Source organism: Macaca fascicularis, chromosome 2 (genome assembly GCF_037993035.2).
Source record: "Macaca fascicularis isolate 582-1 chromosome 2, T2T-MFA8v1.1".
NCBI lineage: Eukaryota > Metazoa > Chordata > Mammalia > Primates > Cercopithecidae > Macaca > Macaca fascicularis.
In genome coordinates this window covers 62,617,353-62,632,543 of record NC_088376.1, presented here as the reverse complement: position 1 = coordinate 62,632,543, position 15,191 = coordinate 62,617,353, and the positions used below count along the sequence as shown (strand labels likewise).

Sequence of the window (15,191 nt, the reverse complement as noted above, 5' to 3'; positions counted from 1 at the left end):
CCTGCTGCTTACCTGCTGGATTTTTCAAGCACTAAATTCGTAACTTTTTGAAATAAAGCAATGCATAGATTTCCTATTTAAAAGCAAACTCTATTCTTGTGGGCACTAAATCTTGTTTGTAAAGGTATTGGCTTTCTCTTAACATTTGTTCTTGGTCGGGAGGAAGCAACTATGTGTCCATGGTATGCTATTAACAATACCCTTTAGACTGTGCTTTTATCATTATATATGCAATCTTGTCTTCTACTTTCACATATTTGAAATGGGTTCAGAAATCCATCCTTCATTGTTTAGAGTGGGTCTAGCTGACAGCAGAAAAATACTAGAATATCAGAGGAATACTGGTATATTCTAACTTTTACAAAGTTTTTTATTAAGAAAGAAAAGGCAACACTATATATATTTTTATCACTTTCAGAATTTAATTATTAAATACAAAATGAATTTAAAAAATGAAAGATAATCCTCCTGCCATCGCCACCATCCTGGCCTCGGGGGCGTCGGCCTCCAGGTCCCCGGGAGGAGAACTCCCAGAGCTACTAAATCCTCACTGGAGGCAGTGGTTTCTTATGCGAGGGGACGTTGCGGAGGGCCCAACTTTGGGAGCCGGGCCGGTCGGTCTTTGAGGTCCGCAGAGGGACGTGATGGGCGGGAATGTGACGACCCGGCTCCTCCACTGGTGGGGCCGCCTGTGGTGCTTACGGACTCGGCAGATCCAGTGTCCAGTGGTAATCTGTGAAAATGGTTCGCTATTCACTTGACCCGGAGAACCCCACGAAATCATGCAAATCAAGAGGTTCCAATCTTCGTGTTCACTTTAAGAACACTCGTGAAACTGCCCAGGCCATCAAGGGTGTGCATATTCGAAAAGCCACGAAGTATCTGAAAGATATCTCTTTACAGAAACAGTGCGTACCATTCCGACATTACAATGGTGGAGTTGGCAGGTGTGCCCAGGCCAAGCAGTGGGGCTGGACACAAGGTCGGTGGGCCAAAAAGAGTGCAGAATTTTTGCTGCACATGCTTAAAAACGCAGAGAGTAATGCTGAACTGAAGGGTTTAGATGTAGATTCTCTGGGCATCGAGCATATCCAAGTGAACAAAGCACCTAAGATGCTCCGACGAACCTACAGAGCTCATGGTCGGATTAACCCATACATGAGCTCTCCCTGCTACATTGAGATGATCCTTACTGAAAAGGAACAGATTGTTCCTAAACCAGAAGAGGAGGTTGCCCAGAAGAAAAAGATATCCCAGAAGAAACTGAAGAAACAAAAACTTATGGCACGGGAGTAAATTCAGCATTAAAATAAATGTAATTAAAAGGAAAAAAAAAGATAAAGAATGTTTACTTTCTTCTGAAAACAGGAGCTAAATAGGCCAGGTGTGGTGGCTCACACCTGTAATCCCAGCATTTTGGGAGGCCGAGGCAGGCAGATCACCTGAGGTCAGGAGTTCACAACCAGTCTGGCCAACATGGCAAAACCCCATCTCTACTAAAAATACAAAAATTAGCTGGGCCGGCTGGCTGGTGCCTGTAAACCTAGCTACTTGGGAGACTAAGGCGGGAGGATCGCTTGAACCCAGGAGGCAGAGGTTGCAGTGAGCCGAGATGGTGCCACTGCACTCCAGCCTGGACAGCAGGGTAAGACTCTGCCTCAAAAAGAGAAAAAAGAAAAAAAAGAAAACAAGAGCAAAATAAACAAGAAACATTGCTGAAAGATAAGCTAGGGGAGCAAAGGTCTTATTTAAATTGAAATATTTTACTGTAGTGTTTAGAATATAATAAATTATAACCCCTTTCTTCTAACGTTTACTGAGAAAGGCAACATGTTCTCTAAGTTACTCAATTTTTTTTTTTTTTGAGACAGGATCTTGCTCTGTCACCCAGACTGGAGTGCAATGGCGCAATCTCAGCTCACTGCAACCTCTGCCTCCTGGGTTCAAGCGATTCTCCCGCTTCAGCCTCCCAAGTAGCTGGGACTATAGGAACCTCCCACCACGCTTGGCTACTTTTTGTATTTTTAGTAGAGATGAGGTTTCGCTACGTTGGCCAAGCTGGCCTCAAACTCCTGACTTCAAGTGATCCACCCGCCTCAGCCTCCGAAAGTGTTGGGATTACAGGCATGAGCCACTGTGCCCACCCAGTTATTCAAATATTAACAATAATTTGACCATTAACCATAAAATCTGAGATTACCACAAAGCTGGTAAAACATCTCTGATACAGAACGTTGTATTTGTTTGCTTCGCTATGTGTAGAATATATTATAAGAAATTCCCTTTGTTCTCAGCTGAGTATGAGCTATCCATTTTGGAGAGGCCACCTATTCCTCAGTCACTAAACTCACCAGCCAAATTAAACCCCCACCATACGTACTGGCTAGGTTCTCTTATTAGTCCAACACCTTGGCTCTAGCTTTCTCTGTATAGACCCCCTGAATCAAAGGATGCTTCTAGCAGATTCAGCTTCCAATACAGAGAAGTCTGACTTATTTCACGTTATTCCAGGTTACATGTGGGCAGTGGGCAGTAAAAGAAGATAAACTAAATTTTACTATATGCATTTATGTGTTGTTGAAATATGATTTTATCAATAATTTACTGTCTTTGTAATAATAAATACCTTTGTAAGTGCTTTGAATATAGCACACTATAGACACTATTATTCATATATAAACTGGAGTGAGGGGTTGGGGCTTCACATCTTCCTCCATGCACTGAAGTGAACCAAAAACTACCCTCCAGTTACTTGTCCTGAAGCTGGATCTGTTCACAGATGCATTTCCTTTCTTCTTTCTTTTCTTTTATTTTCCTTCCTTCCTTCCTTCCTTCCTTCCTTCCTTCCTTCCTTCCTTCCTTCCTTCCTTCCTTCCCTTCTTTCCTTCTCTTTCTCACTCTTTTCTTTCTTTGTTTTTCTTTCTTCTCTCTCTCTTCCTTTCTTCTTTCTTCCTTCCTTCCTTCCACTCCCTCTCCCTCCCCCCTCCCCCTCCCCTCCCCTCCCCTTCCCTTCCTTTCCTTTTTCTTTTTCCATCACTCAAGCTAGAAAGTGGTGGCATGATCATAGTTTAATGCAGTCTTCAGCTCCTGGGCTCAAGTGGTCCTCCCACCTCAGCCTCCCAAATAGCTGGGACCACAGGTGTGCCACCATGACCTGCTAATTATTATTATTATTATTGTAGTGACAAGTGTCTCTCTATGTTATTCAGGCTGGTCTTGAACTCCCGGTCTCAAGCGATCCTCCTGCCTCAGCCTCCCAAACTGTTGGGATTACAGGCATGAGCCACCAGACTGGATCACAGATGCCTTTTCTTGACATCTATGTTACTGGCCTGCCCATCCATTAATTTAAAAAAAATTGAATTGCCAGCATTAAAAAGCTCAGGTGATCTTTGCATAAAAATACAATATGGTGAATAAAGTGGATTTTTAGTTTGCATACATTCTACATATTGTCACTCCCCGCCCCCAGAGGCTGGGCAACTGAAAGGGACATTTCTAAGCTGGGCAGTCAGATGTGATTTAACTTAAACTTTGACCAACGAGATTCATTCAAGTAAGATTTAAAAGGCAGGCGTCCTGGCTGCTCCTGGTGGTTGGCATGATCAGTTCAAGCCCGCTTTGGGGTTTTTTGTAGCAGCGTTACTGCTACAAAAAACCCTTTGTAAGGGTCAAAAGGTGGATGGTGTCAGCAGCATCTTTACGCTGTTGTTATTTTTGTTGGTAGTGTGGCCCTGGACGGGTGAAGCATGGCTCTGGAACCAGCAGCAGCAGCAGCAGCAGCAGCAGCAGCAGCAGCAATATCTTCCCATTTCCTATGTTGTTCCCGGAGCAAACCGTTCAGGGGGAAGCTTACTGATTTCCGGTCCTCTGACTCAGGCAGGGTTAGCAGCTTCCTTTAGGGGCAATTTTTCCTTGTTCCCTGTCAGCAAGTCCTGGAGGCCTGGCCTTAACACGTTCTAAGCACCTAATTCCCTGTGTTGAAGCCCTTTGCCCTTTATGCTTAAAATAGCTAGAGTGGTTTCTGTTTTCTGTAATAGAACTCTAATACACAGGAAAAATAAGAGACCTAGCAACATCTGGCTCCTATTTCAGTTCTGATAACAATAAGCTGGTCATGAGCAGTCAGCTCTAGGTTGCATATTCTCTACCACACCTTATTGTAACCCCCAAATGGATATCACTTGTCAAATGCTATTTTATCATTGTATTTTTTAGTGTTTGTTTTTAACAGACATCCATTTCTCTTCATTGTTTTACCTTCTTGCACTGTGTAGGGATTTGAGTTTGAAAACTTACTAATACCTACCCAAAGCTTGGTGGAAAACATTTTTTTAAAAAATTTCTTAAAGAATGTAATTCTTTCATTTTGAACATACTCCAAAATGTCCCCTAATTAAAGCCAGAAAACTGGACACCTGAACTGCATTATTTAGGTCCCAGTTAGAACTATTTTTACTGAACAATGAAACCAGCGTTATTAATCCTAGATGTGTTATTGAGGAAACTGTAATGTCACCTCTACAGGGACACAACAAACAGATTTCTTTCAAGTCAAGTTTTATCTTATAATCACGTAATAGGTCACGTTTGTTTTTTGCATTGGCTGTTAGAAAGGTAGGGCCAGAGGCTACTTGAAGGGCTGACTTCTCACACTGTACATGGCTTTATTTAGGCTTTTATGCTGTGTACTAGCCCTACTCCTGACTGAGTCTCATGGTTACTATCCTGTTTTTCTCTTCAGCAGATTTATTCCTATTTTTAAAAACATTTCATTGTGCTTTTTTCTTTTAGTTTTATAGTTTCAGATCTTACATTTAAGACTTTAACCCATTTTGAGTTGATTTATTTAAATTTAATTTTTATTTCTTATTGACAAATAATTACATATTTATGGGGCAAAATATGATGTCTTAGTGCACATATACATTGTGGAATAAACAAATTAGACGAATTAACATATCTGTCCCCTCACATACTTATCATTTCTTTGTGGTAAGAACATTTTAAATCCACTTTTAGGAATTTTGAAATATACAATACATTATTTTAACTATAGTCACCTTGTGCAATAGATCATCAGAACTCGTCCCTCCATCTAACTGAAACTTTGTACCCTTTGACTAACATTTCCCCTTGCTCTGCCTGCTGCCTTCCCCTCCCCCACCAGCCTCTGGTTCCAGAGAGATCATGCGGTGTTTGTCTTTCTGCGCCTGGCTTATTTCGCTTAGCAGAATGTTCTCTGGATTCCGCTATGTTGTCACAAATGACAAATTTTTGTTCTTTTTTTAAGGCTGCATGTTATTTCATTGGGTATATATATAGCATATTTTAAAAAAAGCAGTTCATCTGAGAATGGTCACTTACGTTGGTTCCATATCTTGGCTGTTGTGAGTAGAACTGCAATGAACATGGAAGTACGAATATCCCTTCAACATACAGATTTGTTCTTTTGGATGTATACCCAGAAGTGAGACTGCTGGATCATATGGTAATACTATTTTTAGTTTTTGGAGGAATCTCCATATTGTTTTCCAAAATGACTGTACTACTAATTTACATCCCCACCAATAGTGTGCAAGGGTTCCCTTTTCTCCACATCTTTGCCAATACTTATATCTCATCTTTTTGATAATAGCTACTCTACCAGGTGTGCGGTTTTTATTGTACTATGTTTAATATCCCTATTAAATCTTCTTGTAACAAGATGGAGAATGAATATTTTAGTGAACTGCCTTCACTTCCCCTGCTCTACTCCTTTGATTATTTCTAATACACATCTGTTCCTTAGTTCTCTCTGTGCTCAAGTATGCATTTCCTCCAGTGTCTTAACAGACCAAGGCTATTCATGGGTGTGTTTGGGGTTTTGCAATCTAACAAATATTCTAAAGATATGGTCAAGTCAAACAGTGAGAAACTTTTAGAAAAAATCAATTTGTTCAATGATTATTGCTTAAGAATTGCAGGAGCTACAGATTTCTGTGTAAATCAAATGGAAGACTCAGTTTTTTGAGGAAGCAAATAATTATACTTCTTTTGATGACATAAGACTGAGAAATATCCAACATCTGATCCCAAGTAACTTGTTTTTTCCTTTTTTTAAATTAAATATTTTATTTTGAGATATTTATATTTCACGTGCTATTGTAAGAATAATATAAGACCTCTTGTATACCTTTTACCCAGTTTCCCCTAAGGAAATATCTTACAAAACTAGAACAACATCACAGCTAAGATATTTACAGAGATACAGTCAAGACACAGAATATGTTCATCGTCACAAGAATCCTTCATGTTGCTCTTTTATAGCTATATCCCCTTCCCCACCAACCCCACCCCCTCTTCAATCCCTGGCAACCACTAATATTTCCTTCATGTGTATACTTTTTAAATTTCAAGAATGAGCCAATCTCTGTGGCTGGCCTAAATGTTCCTCATTAGTAAATACACTACACTTACCAGCACCCTTCCCTCACGTTGATCCATTATTTGCTCTTCTCTAACCTACCGTATGCCTAAGAAGGCTGACCTTTGAGGATCACATGACCCAGGCTCCCTGTTCTCTGGTTTCCAATTGGGTTCAGCTGTTGGAGGAACTTTCAGAAAATGGAGGGAGTGGGAGAAGACAGATTAAGAGTATTCATCACTCTGTGTACCTCTCCACTCCAATTCCTTATCATGATTAGGGCACTGGCTATATTAGCTGTGCTGGAAGATTGCATCTCCAGTTAGGTGGTCCTACTTCCATGGCTTGAGGTTCTCTGTAGATTCTGGTAACTTGGTTCATTGCCTTTTAGGCCTAAGAGTGACAGCTCTCCACTCTTGCTAGTTCCTGCAGTACCTCACATGTTGAGAGGTGACAACATGCTAGCAGCCCTAGCTCTAGGTGCCTCCTCTGCCTTGGCGTCCACTCTGGTGGCGCTTGAGGAGCCCTTCAGCCCACCAGGGCACTGTGGGAGCCCCTCTCTGGGCTGGTTGAGGCCAGAGGCCGCTCCCTCTGCTTGCCGGGAGGTGTGGAGGGAGAGGAGCGAACGAGAACCGGGGCTGTGGGCGGGGCTCACAGGCCAGGGCGAGTTCTGGCAGGTGCGGGCACGGGCTCCGCGGCCCGCACTCGGAGCAGCTGGCTGGTGCCACCTGCTGGGGGCAGAGAGTGGCTTAGCACCCGGGCCAGCAGCTGTGGTGGGTGCGCTGGGTCCCCCAGCAGTGCCGGCCTGCGGGGGGGGGGGGGGTGGCTCAAGTTCTCACTGGGCCTCAGTTGCCTCCCCACGGGGCAGGGCTCGGGACCTGCAGCGTGCCATGCCCAAACCCCCGCCTTCCACCGCAGTGGGCTCCCCCGCCGCCGGAGCCTCCCCAACTAGCACCGCCCCCTGCTCCACGGTGATCGGGACCATCAACCGCCCAGGGGTTGAGGAGTGTGAGCACATGGCAGGGGACCCGCGGGCAGCTTGGCCTGCAGCCCAGCTGTGGGATATACTAGGTGAAGCCTGATAAGCTCCTGAGTCTAATAGGGACTTGGAGAACCTTTATGTCTAGCTAAGGGATTGTAAATGCACCAATCAGAACTCTGTGTCTAGCTCAAGGTTTGTAAATACACCAATCAGTCTGTATCTACCTAACCTAGTGGGGACTTGGAGAACTTTTATGTCTAGCTAAAGGATTGTAAATGCACCAATCAGCACTCTGTGTCTAGCTCAGGGATTATAAATGCACCAATCAGCACTCTGTCAAGATGGACCAATCAGCTCTCTGTAAAACAGACCAATCAGCTCTCTGTAAAATGGCCCAATCAGTAGGATGTGGGTGGGGCCAGATAAGGGAATAAAAGCAGGCTTGTGTCAGGCACTGCTATAGCCCAGGCTATCAAAGACACTTGCTTCATGTTCTGGAAGATAGGGAGAGACAGAGATTTTTTTGAAAAGAGGGAAGAAGAATAGAAGGAGAAAAAGAAGTGGGAGGGAGAGAGTTAAGGAGGAAGAAGAGAAGAAATACTAGAGAGGAGAGATTGCTTCAGATGAGAAAAGGGACAGAAACCTTGGTCAAGTGAGTTGCCTGCTGTCAAGGAGTGAAGTTATCTTGGAAAATGAATTTATTAGGCACCACCTTGATGAACTGAAAATTAGGAGGGACAAAGGAATCCAATAATAATTGAGATTGCATTCCTCGATCTAGAACAATTCTTTACGAAAAAAGTTTCCTGATCTAGGCAAGAGTAATATTTAATTAGGTTTGAAGAAAAATGAAGAATTATGGGATATTGTTCACAACAGATTTGTGGATTATGGTTCACACTACCTACTTAATGATTTGATGATTCCAGCCTTAATGCTGAGATTTTCAGGATCCGAGAATGGACTGTTTTGTAGTTTAAAAGGTTCTTGCTCTATCTTCAATAAATAATTTGTCATTGTCATTTCATGTCAATTTATGGATTATCACCAAAGTTTAATAAACACTACACATTGGCTTAGTCTAATCATTTTGCATCTCTTATTTCATTTGTCTTAACCCTGTGAAATATATATTTTCCTAATTTTGCAGATAAGAACCCTTAAGTGCTGAGAGCTTAAATAACTTTCCTAAGGACACACAACTCATATGTGGAAGGTACGGAATTCAGCTTTATCTTTTAATGACTATGCCATATTGCCTTTTGATGAGGCATATTTTATTCAATGGTCTTGACCGCTCTTCCTTGCAGGGGAGGGAGGTAGCTCCTACACATCCTTTGCATCCCTGATCAAGAGTCATATACTTAAAGAGCTATCCTCACGTTCCTGTCCAGGTATACCCCAAATAAAAGTTATGATAGCACTGTGCATTCCTCCTTTGTAACACTTACCACCATCGAAATTTTATTTGCTTGTGTGATTTTGTCTGCCTTCTCTCCTCTAGACTGTAAGCCGCATGAGAGAGGCCATGTCTCGTTTTGTTCCGTTACATCTCCAGCACTTAACACAGTGCCTGACACATAACGAGTGCTCAATAAATGTTTGTTAATTGATTAAATGAACCCTTTGTCTTTATTTCATAGAATTAAAATTAGAGTCAGAAGTAATCCGAGCTACTCACCATCCCACTCACCCTTTAGAGGTCCTTTGGCACCATTCTAACAAACTGGTCAACTAACTGATCTTGAACACTCCAGTTTTGGATCGGTCTGACTGCTAGTGGCAGTCACAGTTCAGGGAAGTATAGTAATGAGCTCCAGTGCTCTCCCTTACCCTACAGCTCATGAAAGACTTCACCCAAGTTTTGTCTTCTTTAGACTGTGTGTGCCCAGTGCTTTAGACTACTCTCCTATGATCATCCTGTCTGTATTCTTCTGAATGTGTGCTCCTCATGTTTGGTATTCAAGGAAAACATCTCAACATTGGATATAGTCTGACCAGATTTATTAGATTCTGAACCGACATTCTGCTAATTTAATCTCGCCACTAATTTACACAGAGTTTGCAATTTCAACTTCCATTTAAAATATGTGTAATGGAGGTAGTTTGATCACTGTCCAGTGTTTCCTAAGTTCCTGTGCTGTGCCTCTCTCTTCCACACCACCCTGTTCCCCTTGACACACTAGAAGCCAGGAATTCTCATCCACCATATTTAAGGGACTGGCAAGAGGCTTAAGAGTATCCTGGACAATTGAGAAATGTGGGGATATTCATATGGGGCAGTATAGATGGAGTTCAAAAAAGTCTTGGGACACAGGTGAATGTTCTTAGGCTAAAAAAACCACAGGTGTCATGAGAACACCCATTAATAGAAGGGATAGCAAAATAGCCCCTCCCCCCATGCTGTGTGTAGTGCTCTTTCAAGCTATAATTAGTTATCTCAGCTTCCCGTGAAAGCTCCTACGTAGCTCCTACACATCCTTTGGATCCCTGGTCAAGAGTCATGTCCTTAGAGAGGCATTCTCATATCCATCCTGCTACCGAATTCCAACAGTTCTGCATGGTCTTCTGATGTTGACCATCTTCACCTCCACCAAACCTCTTCCCTGAGTGACTCCAAGTCAGGTTCTCCTCTCCCCTATCCCTGACTCCAGGTGCTGTTCTGTCTCTATATCTGCCAGCTCTCCTTGAGGGGAGGCTGAGGTCTTGGTCCTTCATCTAATCTCTTTCTGTTTCTATGTCATGATCTCTGGAGTCCCTCAGGATGGTGCTTTGGTTCTCAAAAGCATGCTTCAGAGTCACAAAGCCAAACATGTACTATTTATTCCCTTTTATTCTCAATGTAACCATTCTACTTTCCTTGAGACAATGTGGTCACATAAAAGGAAGCTGGGAAAGAAAAACCCAAAATTAATTTTTGAAAATATTGTATTGTTGGCCGGGCATGGTGGCTCATGCCTGTAATCTCAGCACTTTGGTAGGCTGAGGCAGGTGGATCACCTGAGGTCAGGAGTTCAAGACCAGCCTGGCCAACAAAGTGAAACCCTGTCTTTACTAAACATACAAAAATTAGCCGGGCGTGGTGGTGCATGCCTGTAATCCCAACTACTGAGGAGGCTGAGGCAGGAGAATTGCTTGAACCCAGGAGGCAGAGGTTGCAGTGAGCTGAGATTGTGCCATTGCACTCCAGCCTGGGAAATAAGAGGGAGACTCCCTCTCAAAAAAAAGAGAAAGAAAGAAAGAAGAAAGAAAGAGAGAGAGAGAGAGAGACAGAGAGAGAGAAAGGAAGGAAGGAAGGAAGGAAGGAAGGAAGGAAGGAAGAAAGAAGGAAAGAAAGAAAGGAAGGAAGAAAATATTGTATTGTTACAATCGTGTTGCTGCTAAGCTATATTGGTATTTGTGCCATGAATTCTTTTGGCTTCAATAACATGATCTGAACACTTTTGAATGGAGGTTTTTTGGTGTTGATGAGATTATTTTGTCTAAAGGAAATTCCCATTTTAATTTTCAATGGAATTGCCTAATATAAGATATTCTTTCATTAGAAATGCTCATTTATTCAAGAACCGTTTATTGAGTGACTACTAAATGCCAGGATGTTTGCTTTTCTACTTTCCTTATTTAAAGAGCATATGCCTCGGAATTATCAGAATTGATACACTCTGATAATGAACAAGCTAGTCTTTGTTCTAATGGGCTAAACTTCTAGTACAATTTTTTTTTCTTTTTTAGAAAAAATTGCTGGAGTGCAATGATGCAATCTTAGCTCACTACAACCCCTGCTTCCCAGGTTCAAACAATTCCCCTGTCTCAGCCTCCTGAGCAGCTGGGACTACAGGTGCGCACCACCACACCCATCTAATTTTTTGTATTTTAGTAGAGACAGGATTTCATCATGTTTCCCAGGCTGGTCTCGAACTCCTGAGCTCAGACAATTCATCCGCCTTTGCCTCCCAAAGTGTTAGGATTACAGGCGTGAGCCACCGCGCCTGGCCTAGTGCAATTTTAGTATGGATATATTCATGTATTCATTCAACATGTTTTCTGAGTCCCAGATTAACCTTTAGCACTCAGTGTAGGAAAGACATGGCACCTGTACTCAACTGTAGTGGATAAAATAGATAAATAAGACAATAATTTCTTTAAAGAGTCTTTAAGGTTATTTGATGCAGACAAGGAAGGTCCTTGAGTCAGGGAGGACTTCTCAGAGGATGTGAGCCTTGGACTTTAATTGGGGGGATGAGAGGAAGCTCACCAAGTGAGGAAATATGAGATAGAGGCTTCAGAACTTGCAAAACACAGAGGCAAGAGGAAGAAGAGTATGTTTGGAGAATGACAACCTGTAGACCAAGCAGAATGACTTTTGTCCAAATATAGTTCATCATGTAAGAAAGAACTTAATTTCTCTGAATCCCTGTGTTTCTTGTTTTTTTTTTTTTTTTTTTTTTTTTTTTTTTTTTTGTTGTTGTTGTTGTTGTTGTTTTTTCTTTTGAGATGGAGTCTCACTCTGTTGCCCAGGCAGGAGTGCAGTGGTGCTATCTCGGCTTACAGCAAGCTCCGCCTCCCGGGTTCATGCCATTCTCCTGCCTCAGCCTCTCGAGTAGCTGGGATTACAGGCGCCCGCCACCTCTCTTGGCTAATTTTTTTTTTGCATTTCAGTAGAGACAGGGTTTCACTGTGTTAGCCAGGATGGTCTCGATCTCCTGATCTGGTGATCCCCCCGTCTCGGCCTCGCAAAGTGCTGGGATTACAGGCAGTGAGCCACCGCGTCCGGCCTCCTGTGTTTCTTCTTTCTTAACAAGAATAAAAACTTGACAGCCTAAGTGGAAGCCATCCACATGCTTGCTGGTATGAATGAACTGTATCATGCTGAGAGACACTGGTGCCTCAGGATACTTCAGTGCACGAGAAAGCAGAGAAGTGTCAGGGTTGGCTCCAGAAGTAAGATTGCTTGGGAATCTGTTTTTTTTTTTTTTTTTTTTGTCCTAAAATATTATGGTATGTCCTGCTGTGGGACCTCTAGTTCAATTCTGCAGTTTTTTGTGACACAATTTACATTGTGATTTGTATATCAGCTACAAATCCTGGGAAAAATCCATACCAGGCTTTGGTAGACGTCACTTACTGTCAAGCATGACTTCAACTTTTCCTCTACCACGTGCTCTCAGGTTAATAAGAGGAAAATGCTTTTGAAAGGTGAATATTTATGGAAGACAGTTTGGAAACACAATTTTCTTCAATGTAAATGGTTGATGGAGTTTTTATTTATTCAATCTATAAGTGCCCTGAGATGCTCCTTAGTACCGCAAATGAAGTTCCTAAATCATTTCTTTGTGACTGACCCTTCTTACCTGCTTCAGTCTAAACAGAAAGGTACCACATTGGATTCTAATCACTTGGCTGAATTAAGATCAATGCTATGAATTCAGCTCAAGATCCCTAATAACAGCCTCCTCCTTTATACCTCAGCACTCAGAGGATGACAAGTAGATAAAGAACCAATGTATGTATTATGTCAATTATGCTCACAATTGTTTAAGGAAGAATTGCCAATTTTATAAATGGAAATGCAAGTAAAAGGCTATCATTGACCTTTTAACTGATAGGTCTACTTGTTTCAAAGGTCGTCACAAACTTTTGCTATATCTTGGTCTTGAAAATAGCCCTTTTATTGGACTGGAAAAAATGTTTTAAAGTTTTGAAATGTGCAAACCTTGTATAATAAAGTTGGTATAGTTGAACCTCGGAAAATTAAACGCATGAGTACAATTGCACTTTCTGTTTCAAATGCTTCACTCATTTTCTGAAAATTTCAATGAGAAACTAATATCAGATCCTAAATTAACCTGCTAGGAGGAATCTGGACAAGTTATTTTCAGAGCGCATTTTTTTCTTTTCCGAATTCATCTTAGCTTCTTGCTCTTAGCTTAGACTTTGAAGCTCACTTCTTCACATGTATTTTGTCAGGAGAAGATTAGGCTTGGCTTTATGAACTGTCATGGAAAAAGAGATGGCCAGAGGGTCTTAATTTACATACGAAAGTGAAAGGAACAGGCATTGAGTAAAATTCTGTTATCATTTTGACAATTAGTAGTTTCTTGGGGTATTAGGAATATTATGAGTGACTTAATAGATTACTTTGGTTTAGTCAAAATTTACTCACAAAATGATAACTGAGGAGAGATTTCCTTCTGCCTCTGAAACACGTAATGAAATGAGGAATTTGGGGGATTTCTTCTTTATCTCCATCTCATTTAGTGCCTCTGAAAACTGGGGTGATGAAGCAGTGATTCAGGAACAATGACCAATTACACTATGCCAACTGGAGATTTTATTCTAGCTAGAAAAGTTTTAAAAATAATTCCCTTGTAGGCATTTAGTGCTATAAATTTCCCTCTACACAGTGCTTTAAATGTGTCCCAGAGATTCTGGTATGTTGTATCTTTATTCTCATTGGTTTCAAAGAACATCTTTATTTCTGCCTTCATTTCATTATGTACCCAGTAGTCATTCAGGAGCCGGTTGTTCAGTTTCCATGTAGTTGTGCGATTTTGAGTGAGTTTCTTAATCCTGAGTTCTAGTTTGATTGCACTGTGGTCTGAAAGACAGTTTGTTATAATTTCCATTCTTTTACATTTTCTGAGGAGTGCTTTACTTCCACTATGTGGTCAATAAATGCAATCCTCCATATAAACAGAACCAATGATAAAAACCACATGATTATCTCAATAGATGCAGAGAAGGCCTTTGACAAAATTCAACAGCCTTTCATGCTAAAAACTCTCAATAAATTTGGTATTGATGGAACATATCTCAAAATAATAAGAGCTATTTATGACAAACCCACAGCCAATATCATACTGAATGGGCAAAAACTGGAAGCATTCCCTTTGAAAACTGGCACAAGACAGGGATGCCCTCTCTCACCACTCCTATTCAACAGAGTGTTGGAAGTTCTGGCCAGGGCAATCAGGCAAGAGAAAGAAATAAAGGGTATTCAATAAGGAAAAGGGGAAGTCAAATTGTCCCTGTTTGCAGATGACATGATTGTATATTTAGAAAACTCCGTCTTCTCAGCCCAAAATCTCCTTAAGCTGATAAGCAACTTCAGCAAAGTATCAGGATACAAAATCAATGTGCAAAAATCATAAGCATTCTTATACACCAATAACAGACAAACAGAGAGCCAAATCATGGGTGAACTCCCATTCACAATTGCTTCAAATAGAATAAAATACCTAGGAATCCAGCTTACAAGGGAGGTGAAGGACCTCTTCTAGGAGAACTACAAACCACTGCTCAATGAAATAAAAGAGGACACAAACAAATGGAAGAACATACCATGCTCATGGATAGGAAGAGTCAATATTGTGAAAATGGCCATACTGCCCAAGGTAATTTATAGATTCAATGCCATCCCCATTAAACTACCAATGACTTTCTTCACAGAATTGGAAAAAACTGCTTTAAAGTTCATATGGAACCAAAAAAGACCCTGCATTGCCAAGACAATCCTAAGCCAAAAGAACAAAGCTGGAGACATCACACTACCTCACTTCAAACTATACTATAAGGCTACAGTAACCAAAACAGCATGGTACTGGTACCAAAACAGAGATATAGACCGATGGAACAGAACAGAGCCCTCAGAAATAATACCACACATCTACAACCATCTGATCTTTGAAAAACCTGACAAACACAAGAAATGGGGAAAGGATTCCCTATTTAATAAATGGTGCTGGGAAAATTGGCTAGCCATAAGTAGAAAACTGAAACTGGATCCTTTCCTTACTCCTTCTA

General features: G+C 41.4%; 1 protein-coding gene and 1 pseudogene across 6 annotated transcripts in view; one reads left to right on the top strand and one right to left on the bottom strand.

The window, feature by feature from the left end:
* The window catches only part of SCHIP1 (schwannomin interacting protein 1), a 799,467-nt gene that overhangs the window by 176,939 nt on the left and 607,337 nt on the right, over window positions 1-15,191 (bottom strand). The gene's annotated exons all lie outside the window — the stretch shown is intronic.
* LOC107128822 (large ribosomal subunit protein uL22 pseudogene) lies at window positions 728-1,345 on the top strand (annotated as a pseudogene).